At 33.6% G+C, this 15,890-nt stretch overlaps 1 long non-coding RNA gene across 1 annotated transcript in view; it reads right to left on the minus strand.

The window, feature by feature from the left end:
• Positions 1–1,285: 1,285 nt before the first annotated feature.
• The window catches only part of LOC129230972 (uncharacterized), a 52,410-nt gene continuing 37,805 nt past the window's right edge, over positions 1,286–15,890 (minus strand). The window contains exons 2-3 of the long non-coding RNA XR_008581224.1: positions 7,290–7,428; positions 1,286–1,381 (exon numbers count right to left, since the gene is read on the minus strand). This is a non-coding gene — a long non-coding RNA (uncharacterized LOC129230972). The remainder of the gene's footprint in view (positions 1,382–7,289; positions 7,429–15,890) is intronic.

Here is a 15,890-nt window from a genome sequence, read left to right on the forward strand (position 1 = left end):
AATAATAATAATGAAAATAACAACTCTGGGGCCGTTAAAAACGTGTCAAAAATTCTGCGTATTGATGATTTTTTTTCAGTAATATTAAAAATAAATAAAACACTAAATATCCACCCCCTTTACTTGGTATCAAAGAGCTGTTACAAATATATTTAAATTAAAAGACTAGAAGTTTTTCGCCACTTTTAAAAACCAAAAGAGATTTCTAACGCTATATTATCGGCTTCACAAAATAACACCAATTAGATAACCGCTAACAGGAAATGATTCAAACACTTGAATGAAAAAAAAAACACTAGACGGAACGAGTTTTATTTTTTAGTACATTTTTTCCCGCTTGCTATTCTGTTTTATAATCTAAGAAGCACAAGAATCATTTTTTTTTTTTCATTATTTCATCTCACTTGTTGATTACATCTTACTGTGGTCAATAATGTGGTGGTTAAACGTTGCTTATCGAGTACTCAAGAAAATAATGATAGATATTTTTAGTATCGGTTTGAATGTTGGAGATAGCACTACAGTAACCGTTAAACAATAAAAACCAGTAAACGTACTTTTAAAAACACTTTTAACTATGTTTGAAAGCCCTGAAAGCTACAAGGTGATCAAAAGCTGTACTTACTTGTTATTTTGGAGATGAATCCTCGAAACTTTTATTCCTAGAAGAGTTTTAATCCAATATTTTACTTAATTCAATGTGAACGTAACATCGAGCTACTTATCCTGCGTCCGCCATATTGAAGTGGTTGAATGAATGTCGAAGTCAACGCGCATGCGTAACGATTCATTCTGCGATTGCCTGCTGTTTTTGCACCCCTGCTGCGTTTCCTGGCTAGTATGGCACCCTTCGGTACCATGCCTTCACCTTAGGGGGAATATATTCTCTCGTCTGGAACCCCTGGTTTTAACAGTGTACCGTGTTGGAATTGGCGTGCATGTTCGAAGCAAGAGATCTAGGTGTCGATACCCACAGAGTCCTTGGGACCCCTAGGGTGACCCCTGTTATTATAAAGATACATAAAATAAGGACAGCTAACACTTTTAAAATGGTAAAATATGTTCGAGTGACATTTGGAAAATACTTCATTATTTATTTTTTGTTCATCAATACTATTCTGAAAAAATGCTTGTGAAATCATGGAGTACCACATGATGCAGAGTAAAACGGTTGATCCAAAAGGGGCGTTGAGTGATGTCAATTCTTAAAATTAAATATCACTATCTCTAGTTATAAATACTTTATTTCCAAAAATTACAAAATACTGAATGCAATAGAAACATAAATTTATTTATGATCATTTGAATCTTTTACCTGTTCTCAAAAACTCTTCCTTACCACTATAGACCTCCATCAATTTATCAGTTCTTCCACGATAGCCTAGTTAAAAAATGAAATGAAAAAAAAGTTACAATGGTTCGACTCTTAGGAAATAAGAAATGCTGAACCATTATCGCTCCTTAGCATATATATTTTGTAATAAGTTACCGCCCTAAGCCAAGGCTAAGGCAGAAGTACTTAAATACACCGCCAGCTCAGTTATTCCATCCGAGGACTGCAGTTTCGTGCTTTTTAGCACTCATCAAGCCGGAATAGGAACTACCTGAGCTGGAGGCGAAAAACCTCTTAAGGGGGCCAAGAGAGTCAAACAAACTGGTAGCTAATGTGGTCACTCTTCTGATGTGCTAATTCTACATTAGCTACCAGTTTGTTTGGCTCTCTTGACTCCCTTAAGAGGTTTTTCGCCTCCAGCTTAGGTAGTTCCTATTCCGGGCTGATGAGTGCTAAAAAGCACGAAACTGCAGACCTCGGATGGAGTAACTGAGCTTTCGGTGTATTTAAGTTGCATAGATAGTTTCAATTGTTATTAACCTACTACTATTATTGTTTTTAATCTACTACTACATTGAAAGCAAATTACAGACATAGGAAGAAATCAAAACTTCTGAAAATGGATAAATAAAATGAAGATCCTTTAAACACATTCCTTTATGTTATTATTATTGTTTTGAATTTTCACTGGAAATTTGGTTTAAAAAGTAAACTTGCCATTAAAACACTTCATTTGTGTTAGTCATGTTGAATGTGCAATAATCAAAAATGAAGCAATTTATTCTATTAAAAAAAAAAAAAAATGAGCAAGGGGGGAAAAAAACTTTTCGAATCTTAATGCACTAAACATTTAAACAAGTTACTGTAAGTTGATGTCAGAGGTGTTTATTTTGCTGATTCATACGGTAATTACTTTTAATATAATATTTTGAATTGCTTTTAGTTTGGCCAGCTTTTTAGGCTGTCCGATAATCGAAATGTCAGATATTCGAGAGCCTGATAGTCAAGGACCTTCTGTATTTTGTAAATGTAAGAAATAAGTTACTAAATAATCTCTCTCTCTCTCTCTCTCACTCTCACTTTTCTTTTTTGATGACATATAATTTTCTAACAAAATGTTTTCCGTGTAAACAAAGAAGTGCATTGCTTGTTTTCACTCAACGCACCGATTTTTTCCTGCCAAAATATTTTGTTTGAATATGGCAATTTTAATGAAATTACTGCTTACATTGAAAAAGTAGAACACATTTTTACCAAACAAAACACTTCTAAAAAAATTTAAAAAAATAAAATTCCGTTTTTTCCGCCGTTATGACTTCGCCTGCTAAGCACCAAATAATCACAGTTCAACGTTATTCTGAAATGAAGAGTTCTTAGTTCTAATAGTTGATGAAAGTTCAAGGAAAAATAAACTTCGCCCCAAGCTATAAAAATTTATTTCCCTGTTTTGATAAAATCCTTTTATGGAAATTGTTAAAGCAAACAGTTTTCGTTTGACATGTGATAGCCTTTCTAAGACATCAAAAAAATAGAGGATGAAATGATGAACCCAGTCTCATATATATCTTAAATATTCAAGCATGAAAGAGAAAAAAACATTTTCGAATCATGTTATAAAATATTTTAAACTGAATTTTTATTCTATCTCTAATTTATGTCATCCGAGAATTTTTCTCGAAATTTTTCTTGCTCTTTGGGAAGCTGTCTCGAAAAATGATTTATGACCGAGAATCCTTCGTTTCAGTAGGAAAGATCCTATCAGTGCTCTCGGTAAAAGATGCAAGAAATTTTCATTGAAATATGTCTGGGATTTTATTGATTTTTAAAGAGGCAACAACTGCGCAAGAAATACACGCTGCCTTGATGTTTTCTTCATTAGTATCTTGTATGCGATTCTTTTATGCTAAGACTGATAAATTGATTTGTCTCGTTTCTGTCATTTGCAAAACATAAATTTCATCAATGTTTCTAAAGTTAAATTTTGTTGCTGTTGTACTTGATCTACAGAAAAGTCAACTGCAACATGTTTATGGGTTATTTTCGAGAAAACGGTACAAATCATGTCCGATATTTATGAATTTCTTGAATCAATTTTAATAAATACCAACAATTATTTTAATTTTAAATTGAATTTCCATTTCATTAAATATGATTAGGCATTAATGGTTTCACATTAGTAACTTATACAATGCCTGAAAATGTTCTGCTCCGATAAGTACAATGTTACACTGTGAAAACTACGAATTGCGTATGGTACTTTTTTGGGTGAAACGTTGTAGCTCTCTCTAGAGGTACGTCCTTAAGGTTACCATTTTGCCACCTATGACACTCTTAAGGGTGCCGGAGGGTGCCAAATGGCACCCTTAGAGGTGTCACATGGAACCAATTTACCCCTTTACGGTGCCACAGGGGGCCAAATGACAATCTTAAGGAGGTACCACTGGTGCTACAACGTTTCGCCCTAAAAAGTACTATATGCAACTTGCAGTTTGTACAGTGTGGGTGCCCAGATTTCTAATCATTGGGAGCAAAAATGTGACTATTGGTCGTGCTGAAAGGTAACCAGTATAAAATATCAAATACGGACGGTGAAACCTAAGGCTGAAAGCTAAGAAGTGAGGTGTTGTGGAGAAAAGTATAAAATATCAGTTGAATTATATTCTCCACACAAAAATAACCACTACAGCTGGGGGTTGGGGGGGGGGGGGTAGTCCCAATAACAAAAAAACTGTTCGTTATTTGCTTCCCAACATTTTCTACGGTTAATTCCGTTACAACCATTTCAAAAATGAAACAAACAATTGCCTTGAATTCGGTAATATATCAAAGAATAGTAAGTAGCATAACTACTTTTTCAGTAAGCGTATTTTCGCCAACTAAAGAAAGAATAACCCCGAAACATGTGAGGGAATTTTTTTTTTCCAGAAATTAGTACCCCATACTTCTTTTTTCATGGAACTTATTCATAATTGTTGTACTTTTTCCAAAAATTAGTTATGAATCATATTTTATGAAGGAGTAATGCATAGACACGCCTTTTTGCGCCACCTATAAGCAGTAGGAGGGGAATGAAAGCCAAGAATAACTGGTTTTTTGTAAAAATCGCGTATTATTGGCGATAGGCACAACTTTACGTCATATAGGCAGTTTTGAGATTCTAAAGTTAATCAGCACGATCTACTGCGAGATTTATGAAGCATTAATTGACATAGATTTGCAACTAATTTGTAAAAATGAACAAAAATAGAATGAGTTGGTTTGATTGAAACATTTTGCTAATTTTTATAATTATTTATTGAGGTAGTTGAAACATTTCTAAAGAGTGACGTAAAAACAAGAAAACAAATGTGCGATGTACACCATTTTAAATCTGCTTTTCAATATTCAATACTAGCAATTTTATTTTTGTACAAAAACATTAAAAGTAAAAGAATAACAAATTGCATTTTAAGTCAAGTTTTTAAACGGAACATTGAACGGAAATGTGGGTCAAGGTGAAACAATGAGGCAAAGTGAAATGATGAAATATTTCACACCGTTTGCTGTGCCACCTATCTGGCAATATCTTAACTATGTCATTAAACATGTAGCTGACCCTAGTTTCAAAATAGTTTCCCGTGAAGATCCAGATATGTGGTAATACTAGCCTTTTAAAAATTTGATACTCATACATAATATTTTCTGGTATATCAAAGATTTTTTTTTTCTTTAATTAAACGGTTACATTTTAAAAAGGAATTGAGCCTTAGTGATATTCCGTGTATTATTTATTCATGTTCTGGTTTTAACTGTTTTGTTCAATTTGTCGAGTTCATGCGGGTCAGAGAGAAATATATTATTTCATTTATTCATGCATATAAATTTTAAAAATCGTTTGACTATTTATTCATCCTTTAATTCATTTACATTCATTAATTTATTTAATCTATTCATTTATTTATTATTTCACTTATAAAAAAAATCTATGAATGTGGTTTTTTTTTTTTTTTTTTTTTTTTTTTTTTTTTTTTTTTTTTTTTTTTTTTTGGAACCGCTCTTTTGTATGTTATTAGAAAACAGCAACAAATACAAAAAAAAAAAAAAAAAAACTATCTAAAATGCTGACTTATACAATGGTCTTACAAGGTAGATAACAGCTAATGGATATGGCATTGGCCAGCGTTAGATGAGGAATATTAGTTTCTGTCTCAAAACTTAATCTTTCTTTCTAGTATTTATGTATACTTTGAAAAAGCATATTTTTATATCGATCTTCCTTTTTTACATTGTTCACAATACGGTCTAACTAGTTTGCAGCCAGTCCGTTCGAAATAAGAAACTGATACTCCGGAGAAATTGAGCTGCAGCTGTTTGAAACTTGGATTTTTTTTTAATATGAGCTAAAGTGGGGTTTAGAGTACAAAAAAATATTATGTTTGTATATTTTCGTTGTGTGCATGGTTATTTTTTTATGTGTAATTTGTAGAATATCTATTATATAAGTAGCATACATCTATTTTTAATAAAGAGGAGAAAGCAACGATTGTTTTTCGCGCGATAAATTTAAATGGCCATCCAAGGAATCTAGATGCAGTGACAAATACACCTTTTCAAAATCAGTTTGCTTCTTAATGACAAAATTTTACGAAACGTACGCAAATTTTCTATGTTTTTTTCTTTTTTTTTCTGAAAGCCATTTATTACGACAAATAGATTTTAGCGAGCGGGTGAGCGATCTTTCCATATTCGCTATAAACAGACCTTTTTTTTCTCATTTTTATCGGTGCATGTAAGAGACAACTCCACTTTTTGAAAATTTTCAGGATTCACACACACACATACAGAGATAATAATAATATACAAACAAAAGTTTATAATTCAATTTTGATGGTATTGTGTTTATATTTAATAGTATGTCAGAATTTAGTTCTAAAAAACAAATTTTAATGACATTACAACAAAATATAATGTGGATTATATCGTCCCCTCAGAACAGTAACAGTAAGTCATCTAATCCCAGGAATAACAGTAAGATATCCTCCTGTTGTTTTGAGGCGACGATGTGTAATTAATTGCTACGTATTGGACTTGTTCCGTACTTGAACAATGCGTGTCTTGTGATAAAGAAACACTTCAGTTTCAAAGAAATGAAACACAATTGACAAACGTTTTTCTTCACTTCCCCCGAAACGAAATCTGTTATAGCTGCTTTCTTATAATATCTTACGGAATTTTGGTTGAAATTGTCTCATTCATGTACAAAATAGAAATATACTAATTTTTTTTCAATGCAAAACACAAAACCGGCAAAAGGCGGAACTGCACCGTTCTTAGACCGAGATCTCAATTGCGCTTTTTTCCTACTAAAAGTTTATTTATAAAGGATGTCCCAAAATTAACGCAAAAATTTTGAATTTGCCACCATTTTTGCCGTCAATTGTTGTCAGCCATGAAAAAAGAACAATTTGACAGCTGAGAGTTTAGGGTTAGTAAAAATGGAGTATTATGCTACCATACCACTAAAACAATTCAATAACTCCCCCCCCCCTCCCCTATGTGGCATTTCCCGGGTCGTGTACTCTCTCGTTTCGATGATCAGAATTGGCACCCTACATCGGGTGATTTAACATCAATAGCTTTCTTCTTATGGGGTTATTTGAAGTAAAAGGTCTATGTTAACAAGCCCACAACCACCCGTGTATTACCGTGTTGCGATAGAGCTTGACCAGCCTCAACTTTCATTATTTTTGAAATAATTGTTCAATAATGAAAACGCGTTATTGTGTGTGTGTAGCGTATAAAGCTCCATTTTTAATAACCCTAAACTCTCAGCTGTCAAAGTGTTCTTTTTTTCAAGGTTGCCAACAATTTACTGCAAAAATGTCGGCAAATTCAAATTTTGCTTTAATTTTGGGACCCCCTTTAATAAAAATGTCAAATGGCTAGTTTATTAGACAGATAAAATGCAACTCCTTACCTGCAGCTGATGGATTCAACTCAATTTATCATGTTGCTAGCCTTTCGGTTTTTCTTAATCTGGTAAACATCATCCAAATTTTGTTGATGATGCGTAACCAGACTCGATGATCTGTCCAACGTAGTACGGTGACCAGCCCCTGAAATAAAAGGATGAGACTGCAATGAATCACTATACACCCATGCCACTGCAAATCAAAAAACTGCATTTACCAATGACAATCACACGAATAACTTGCTTTTTAATATTTTCTTTCTGACGAAAGTCGAAAATTAGAGCTGACTTCAGTTAGTCATTTTTGACGAATAAAAATGCATCCGTTGGCAGAAATTTTTGAAAAGGCTAAATTCGCCTGCTTCAGATCTACGTGTGACCTTCAAAGTTTGATAAATGGTCCTGTGACTATCTGTGTAGAAAAAAATGTAAAAAAATGAAGTTTCCGTGAGTCAAAATGCCATGCTTCGGAGCTCGCAAACAATAAAGATGCTGCTACAAACTTATAATCGTGTAAGAATCAGTCGGTTGTTGCATGTGACAGCTGAGAGATTGTAAAATGTTACATCAAGTGTTATATCTCTCAGTTAGTGACCACTGGAGGAATCTTTCCTTTTTGTACGGTTCGAGTTTTTCTTATATAATCGTTAAGAACAAATAAATAAATATAATTTCACAGCACTGAAATATTGCGGTTATTTTTAAAGGAAACTTTTTAGAAGCTTGTATTTCTGTTACATTAAAAAGAAACGTCCATTTTTCGGGTAGATGCTTAGGTTTTGAAAAGAATGAGAGCTTTCTAATTTAGACATTTTTGTTGATATAAAAAAACATAATAATAATGTCCCATTTTTATAAGTACTTCATGTTTTTTAACGTTTTGGTAGTTTTTGTTTTTTTGTTACTATTTTATTGCTGTTCATGTTTCTCTTAACAAACATAATAATAATGTCCCATTTTTATAAGTACTTCATGTTTTTTAACGTTTTGGTAGTTTTTGTTTTTTTGTTACTATTTTATTGCTGTTCATGTTTCTCTTAACAAATATTGAGTTTAAAATCAATAGAATCAAAATCAACTTATAATGTTAATTTAATTTTTTTAAGAGACAAAGAGAAAGATGATAAGTTATTACCAAAATTTGTTACTGAAAATATAAAATGAAAACACTTACAAATTTCTGTAATATTTCTCGAACTTACTTACAGGTACTGTATAATATCATCCATTAAGACATCAAAAACCTGATTTTTAAAATAGCATTAGATATATGTGACTTTATTTGTTTATTAGTGAAGATTTGAAAACATTTTTCGGAGATTTTTGAACACTGTCGAAAAAATGATAAAATTTAAAAATTTTTCAACAAAATGTATTTTTTCCTGTTTCAACATTAATGTCTTTACAACATATAACATGCACATTACCTATTGCGTGACGGTTCAAATAGCTTTTGGAAGAGCTATTTTCGAGGAAAATGATCGTTAAATGGGTTTTTAATCACTTCTTGGAAAACCGAAGTAGTCATCGATTTTTTTGTATCATTTGCTCGACAAGGGACATAGTAAGTGTGTGAATAAGAAAAACGTTTGGATTTTTAAATAATGTAACAGCTTACTGTTACTAACTTTTTCACTGGCATCATTATTTGTATCATTTAATTTCATTTGAAGTGAATTTATTTCTATTGAATAAAACTATGCAATTCGAAATATTTACACTTTAAAATAAACCACACAAATAGCTTTTCGAATAGCTATTTTCGAAGAAGATTATCGTCAAATGAGTTTTTAATTACTTCTTGGTAAAACCGATGTTGTCATCGATACTTTTGTATTATTTGCGTGACAAACGATATTGTAAGTGTATGAATAAGAGATTTTAAATTTTGAATTTCTGTTACGGTTTGTTGCTACTGATTTTTTCCCAAACGTACCATTATCTGTATCATTTAATTTCAAAATGAGATAATTCATTCATATTGAATAAAACTATGTTATTTGAAACACTGACCCTGAAAAATGGACTAATTCAGAAAAGATCGTCTTTAGAGTGCATTATAGGTTTATATATGAAATATTATCCGCAGTTATTACGTTTTATTTCTCTAGTGCTAATTTAAATACTCGATTGAACTGATTTCTGTTACTAGGAACTAAAATGTTTTTGTTTTTTTTATTAATATGGTTTTGTTCTTCTTTCGGTGAATTAGAGACCAAAAAAGTTGACCTAGAGGGATTGATAAAAATTTATTAAAGAAACAGTTTTACGTTGAAATAAAATAACAATGAAATTCAACTATATTTACGTCTGATATGGCAGTGAAAGTTCTCTCAAATGCATCAGGACTTTTACTTTGCTCGATCTTAATCAGGCATTTGGTATAACACTGATTATAAACAGTGTAGTTATATGGTTTAGAGTAGAGTTTTAAGAAATAAAGGGGGAAAAAAATCTTTAAGTATGAGCGGCAAGCTTGACAACGGCAGTAGCGGAAGAAAAACTAGACGAAACAAATGGTACCCACAATCGGATCATAGGATCAACTCAGAATAAATCAAGTTCCTTCTCAATAAACATGAATCTAAGTTCTCTGTTGAGTATGGAATTGATAAATGAAAGTAAAAAATGTAATTAATCAGTATAAGACATTGGTTATACCATTTTATATAACTGTATAAAATGGTACATAGAGCACGAGTGATAAGAAAAAATAGTAAGTAATGTCCTTTAATACGAACAGCAAGATTGACAGCAACAATTGAGCCCGGAAGTCTCGGAGTTGATTAATGTAAGTAAGAAACATAACTACTGAATTCTTATGCGATTGCGCCGTTAAGCTAAATTTTTCATCATTCTTCCTATACCTTTTTGCGAATGAATCCAACATTCCTCCTAAGATGATTCGAAAAATTGTTCAGGAATCGAGATCACAACATATGTTGATATATAATGTCGTTATATAAAAACATAAAATGTTATATAGAAAGTGAGTTACAAGAAAAAATACTAAGTAATTAAATAATAATACCAGCAGCAAGATTGACAACAGCAATTGTAAACGAAGATGAAATAAATGCTGTCCATACTTCATCAAAGTATCAATGCCAAATAGATTCAATTCGTTTTTTTAGTAAACATCGATCTAAATCTTCTATTAAGTCCGTAAGTCTCGGAATTGATAAGTGTAAGTAAGAAACATAACTATTGAATTCCTATACAAGCAGGGCCAGCGAGCAAAATTTTACACAGTCCTCCCGGGGCTTCGAATAATTGTTCAGGAATCGAGATCATAATATATGCTGTCTTTTTATGTCGTTATGTAACAACATAAAATGTTATAAAGAGCGTGAGTTATAAGAAAAAAATACTAAGCTATGCCCTTTATTACCAGCAGTAGAATTGACAACAACAATTTTTGAACGTAAATGAAATAAATGCTGTCCATATCTGATCAAAGGATCAATGCCAAATAAATTCAATTTGTTTAAAGTAAACATCGATCTAAATCTTCTATTGAGACCGTAAGTCTTGGAATTGATAAATGTAAGTAAGAAACATAACTATTGAATTCCTATACAGCTGGGCCATCGAGCGAAATTTTTCATCATTCCTCCTACCTTTTGCAAATGAATCCAACATTCCTCCCAGGGAATTGTGCTTCGAATAATTGTTCAGGAATCGAGGTCGCCTAGCTACAGACAGATTTTGTCCTAATTAGCGGGCATTTAAAACGCCCGTTAAATCAATAGAACAATTATCTGCGCTCAGGTTATTTCACACGCTTAAATCAAATTCGGATTCCTTCGAGAGTTTCAAGCGCCGGGTAATCTGATCGCAAGATTCACTTTAACTGAGTTTGGGTTCATTCGCTGCCTTTGATTGCTAAGGAATCACACTTTATTGAATCACTCTCCTAAACTTCTGAAATTTGCCTTATTCTATTGTGATTTGAAGCAATGGTGAAATCTTTGATATGTAAGATTGTTCATTTATTCACTTGACGTAACAAAGGACAGTTTGAGAAACAAAAAAAAGTTTTAATCCTATGTGTGAATTTTGTATGGCAGTGTAAATATATTACACCGATTTTTTTTTAAATTTATTTCTAGTTGAAACTTTAGCTGCTAACTTTTATTTTTATGAATAAATTTATCCTTTTTTTTTCTTTTTCTTTTTCTTTTTTTTTTCTTTTTTTTTTTTTGCATTTATTCAATTCTTGGAGCTAAAATTACATCTGTCCCCTTTTTTCCGATGCTTTACTTCATGGTTTCAGGTTACCATGAAAAGGTCATGACACAGACTTCGTCATAAAATTGTTGAAGAGGATTTTAGGAGAATTTTGGTCTGTTTTCTTGGGGAGGAGGACTCTAGCTAGGGAGGTGCTCCTAGCATTTGAAAGGATGTACCATAGCTCAAGGTGGGGAGAGGAGAGAATTTTAACAAACACTTTGCTAATTATTTATCACAGCTCATGATACATTTACTGCTCGAAATGCTCCTTTCAGGAGAGCAGCAGAGGTGAGGGGGGAGTCAATCCCCCCCCCATGCTTGTGGTTTAATGCAATTTCCAATCCTAATATTGTCGTTTATCTGCAGGATAGGATTGTTGTGCCCTGTCCTCAGAAGGTGTGCTAGTAGCTCCATTTATTCATTAAAATCATATTAACGTAATAACTAGAAGGACTTTTCTCACTTGGCTAATATTTCTTTCAAAAATACAATTCAAAAGCGAGGAAAAAGGCCAACCAATAAAAATGAAAGTAAAAAACAAACACACATTGTCAAAATCCTCAGTTTCGCAGTGCCTTTTTGCATTATGTTAATTATAGGCCTCAAACTTCTTCATCGATGTAAAGATAGCCATTCTTTCATCCCGAGTAGCATCCCGTCGTGATTCAAATGTAATAACCTGTAATACCTTTAATAAAGATAATAGACGCTCTTTCATGTTATTAGTAGAAAATTGATGCGAATTACACAAAACTACAGAAGGTTGCAGGCATAGATGTTTACGCATGCGGAGGTCTCGATTTTATCGGATGCATGCTAATTCTTGTTGAAAGCCGCACGACACTTACTTTTCCAGAGAATGAACAAATGATGTGTGGGAGAGTTGTTGTGTAATGCTTAGGAAAAAAAAAATCCAATTAAATGCTCAAACTATTTTAGACATTTAACTACACTGATTCTTCTAAGGTGTTTCTCATAAGATATTATGCCTTCAGTACCTTTGTTGCTCTTTTTTTAGTATGATAAATTTAAAAATAAAGAATTACTCCAGTATGTTTTATTTAACAGTTATGATTGTGTTATTGAATGTCACAATTACTCTCGGGGGGGGGGGGAGTTAAAATGAATACATAAAATGTATACATATTTAGATATATTTTGGATGAAGGGAGGATTTTACTTTTGGTGTTGTTAGTTTTTTGTACAAAAAGGTTTCAATTTATCCCCTTAATTAAGAACATTGAGACATTTTAACAGCTCAAAAACAGTCGAAATCAAATAGGAAACTAAAATTCATTTGTGCGTATGCGTTTGTGCGTGCGAGAAGTGTGCTCTTTTGAAAATATCACGTGCCATGTGCTCCTTTCATTCTCGAGAAAGCACTAGCTGTGAATAACACTTAACATTGCAGACAACTCTAAAGAAGGATTTCTTGAAGCTCTAAAACAGGTGTATGCGATTTGTATGCCGAATGTGGGCTCTAAGGTCTTTTTCTACTTTTTAAGATCAATCTTAGCTTGTGATCATATATAGTCGTTTTATTTTGAGAGATCTTTTTTAGCATTGTACCTGTAATGTAATTTCGATTTGCAATACCGTTAACCGGTCTTTTTGCGAGGAACATTGGCCCAATAAACGAAAAGCCAATAAGTACTCCCAGTCCCAGCAATGATTACGTCAAGCCAGTGCTGCCTTGCCTAGGCCCTTGAAACGAGACACGATGTTCACTCTCCTATGGATAGGTAATAGAGTAAAGACAATTTCTTTTCGTTTGTTGGGCCGATGTTACTTGCAAGTTTCAAAGTTACCCCACACTGCAAACACTGCAAAAACTGCGGTTGCATATGGCACCTTTTAGGGTGAAACGTTGTAGCAGCGAAGGCACCTGCTTAAGGGTGCCATTTAGCTCCTCATGGCACATTTAAGGGTTCGCACGAAACCCTACGTGATCTTCAAGGGTGTCATATAGCCATACGGAACCAAATGGCATCTTTAAGTGTGGTATGGGGATGCCATGGGGAACCAAATGGCACCCTTGGGGGTGGGGGAGAGGAGCCGCTAATGCTAAAACGTTTCACCCTGAAAAGTGTCATATGAAACCCGCAGTTATGACAGTGCAGTTGACGGTACCCCTCTTTGAAGAAGGAAAAAAATTCACTTGAAGACAAACAGCTGCTCTAATCTTCTGAAACGTATAACCTTAAAGTAATAACATTTTCAAATGCAAACTTGATATAGCTGGATAAAAGACCTTCGAATTGTCTTGTTAAAAGTATTTCCACTCTTCACCTTTGAAAGACAATATAAGCACACAAGTTTCTGCTCATCAATCATGTGCGACTCCATCATAATTATAAGAGAACAAAATGATCCATTATTTCAGAAACAAAGATTGGAACATACTTTTCATTCCCATCAAAGCAAAAAGAAATGTACTTAACTCTGAGACTTCTATTAAGAGAAGAGACAAAGCAAAAAAAATGTCGTTAGAAAGGTAAGAAAGGTTTTTCGGTGAGATGGAAAAGGCTGAACACGCTGAAGGGAATGATTACATTTGAATCCACAAAGGGCTGCTCTTGAGACACTTTTAAATCCCCAAAATCTCAAATCCCCCCCATCAATCATCCCTGGGGATTCAGCGGGGATTTCAGAGTGCGACGCATTAGGCGGAATATAATCGCGATCGAAGTTTTGCCAGTCCCTGTCTTTTTGTTCCCTTGCATTTTGTTTTGCTTTTCTTTTAATATCGACAAGCACTCTTTAGTCGCCGACGCTGTTACACAGACTCTTCAGAATTAATCCGTAGGAAATAGACCGAAACCTTTGCAAACGGCGACCAAAATGACCCTGGACATGGAATTAAGGGGCTAAAAGGAGAGTGTTGGTGAAATTAAATTAAAAGGAGCCTTGCTTCAGCAGAAAAAGATTGGTCCTCTCACTCTTTTCTGCTTTGGAGTGGTCAAACTTTCATGCGTGGTTGAATTCTTCTTCTTCTTCTTCTTCTTCTTTTTTTTTTTTTGTAGAGTTAGGCTAGAGATTGAAGAATTAGCTGAATGATTTCGATGGCATAATTAGACTAATCGTATTTTCAAATTTCTATTAACGTGAAAGGAATGGTTTTTTTAAAAAACAAATATTAATAAATAAAAATAATGGAGGTCGAACTTTCATGTCAGGTTGAATATTTTTTGTAGTTTTGGGTAAGAGTTTCAAGAATGAGCTTGATATGCAGATGGGTATCGTTTTTGTTGCCTTTCATTTTGCATTGTTTTCTTTTAATATTGTCAAGCATTCTTTTGTCGCCGATGCTGTAGCACACTCTTCAGAATTAATCCGAAGGAAAAAGAAAAGATGGTGCTGCGAATTGAACACCCACCAGACTCTCCAGATCTTAATCGTCCAGACTTCTTCCTATTCTCACGACTCAAATTCACTTTGAAAGGAAAGAGCTTTGACGATATTACTGACATCCAACGAAACGTGACGAGACTTTTGAACCTCATTCCGAAACAAGACTTCTTGCAAAGTTTCCAGGACGTGTATATCAGATCTTAGCGGTGCATAGTTATTAGAGGTGACAATTTCGAAGAACGGTACGATAACTTTCGTTAATATTTCATCTACGTTAATGCTACAGGACTATTCATCGAACTTCATCGTCAGTGGTTGTCAGTGCCAGATTAAAATATGATATAGCCCTAGGACAAACGCTTTTCGGGGACCCTTTATAGTCAAACTCCACAATTTTAGCCATTTTATTATAACAGTTTTAGAAATTATGGGGACCCTAAAAACCAGGGGCCTTATGCCTTGGCCCAGTTGGCCGATTCAGTAATCAGGCTCTGAGACCAAACTATATACTATGTCTAATAGATTTTCGGAGCATGCTTTTTTTTATATTGGACATACTTTGTGCAGGGGATCTTCTGATATGACAATAGACCACCTGTTAAAATCTTTTTTAGCTGTGCACATATAGTGATTTAATTCATCATTTTATTAAGTAAAAAAGTAATCTTCGCCATTCAGATAGTTCCCTGAAAAATTCGGCACTCTTTTTTTTTGGTTTTAAAAACAATTGGAAAAGTTATCTTTACTTATTTTTTTCTTAAAATGTTCTGCTAAATTAAAGCAGAAGCTTAAAGTGCTTCTTTGCTGTTCGTTGGTAAAAGTTAGTTTCGAATCAGAAGTTGAAAAATGTCAAAAAGCCAGAGCAGATTTATACGGGACTCTGAAGAACCTTTTACTAGCTCTGAGTGAAAGGCCCTCGCAAATAATGTTTAGATGAACTAGAGTATATCTACAGCTGCAGCTGAAAGGTCACAACATGTTTACAAGGATTAATATCTTTATACCTGAGACTAGTCACGCTTC

Source organism: Uloborus diversus, chromosome 10 (genome assembly GCF_026930045.1).
Source record: "Uloborus diversus isolate 005 chromosome 10, Udiv.v.3.1, whole genome shotgun sequence".
In the NCBI taxonomy this organism is placed as follows: Eukaryota; Metazoa; Arthropoda; class Arachnida; order Araneae; family Uloboridae; genus Uloborus; species Uloborus diversus.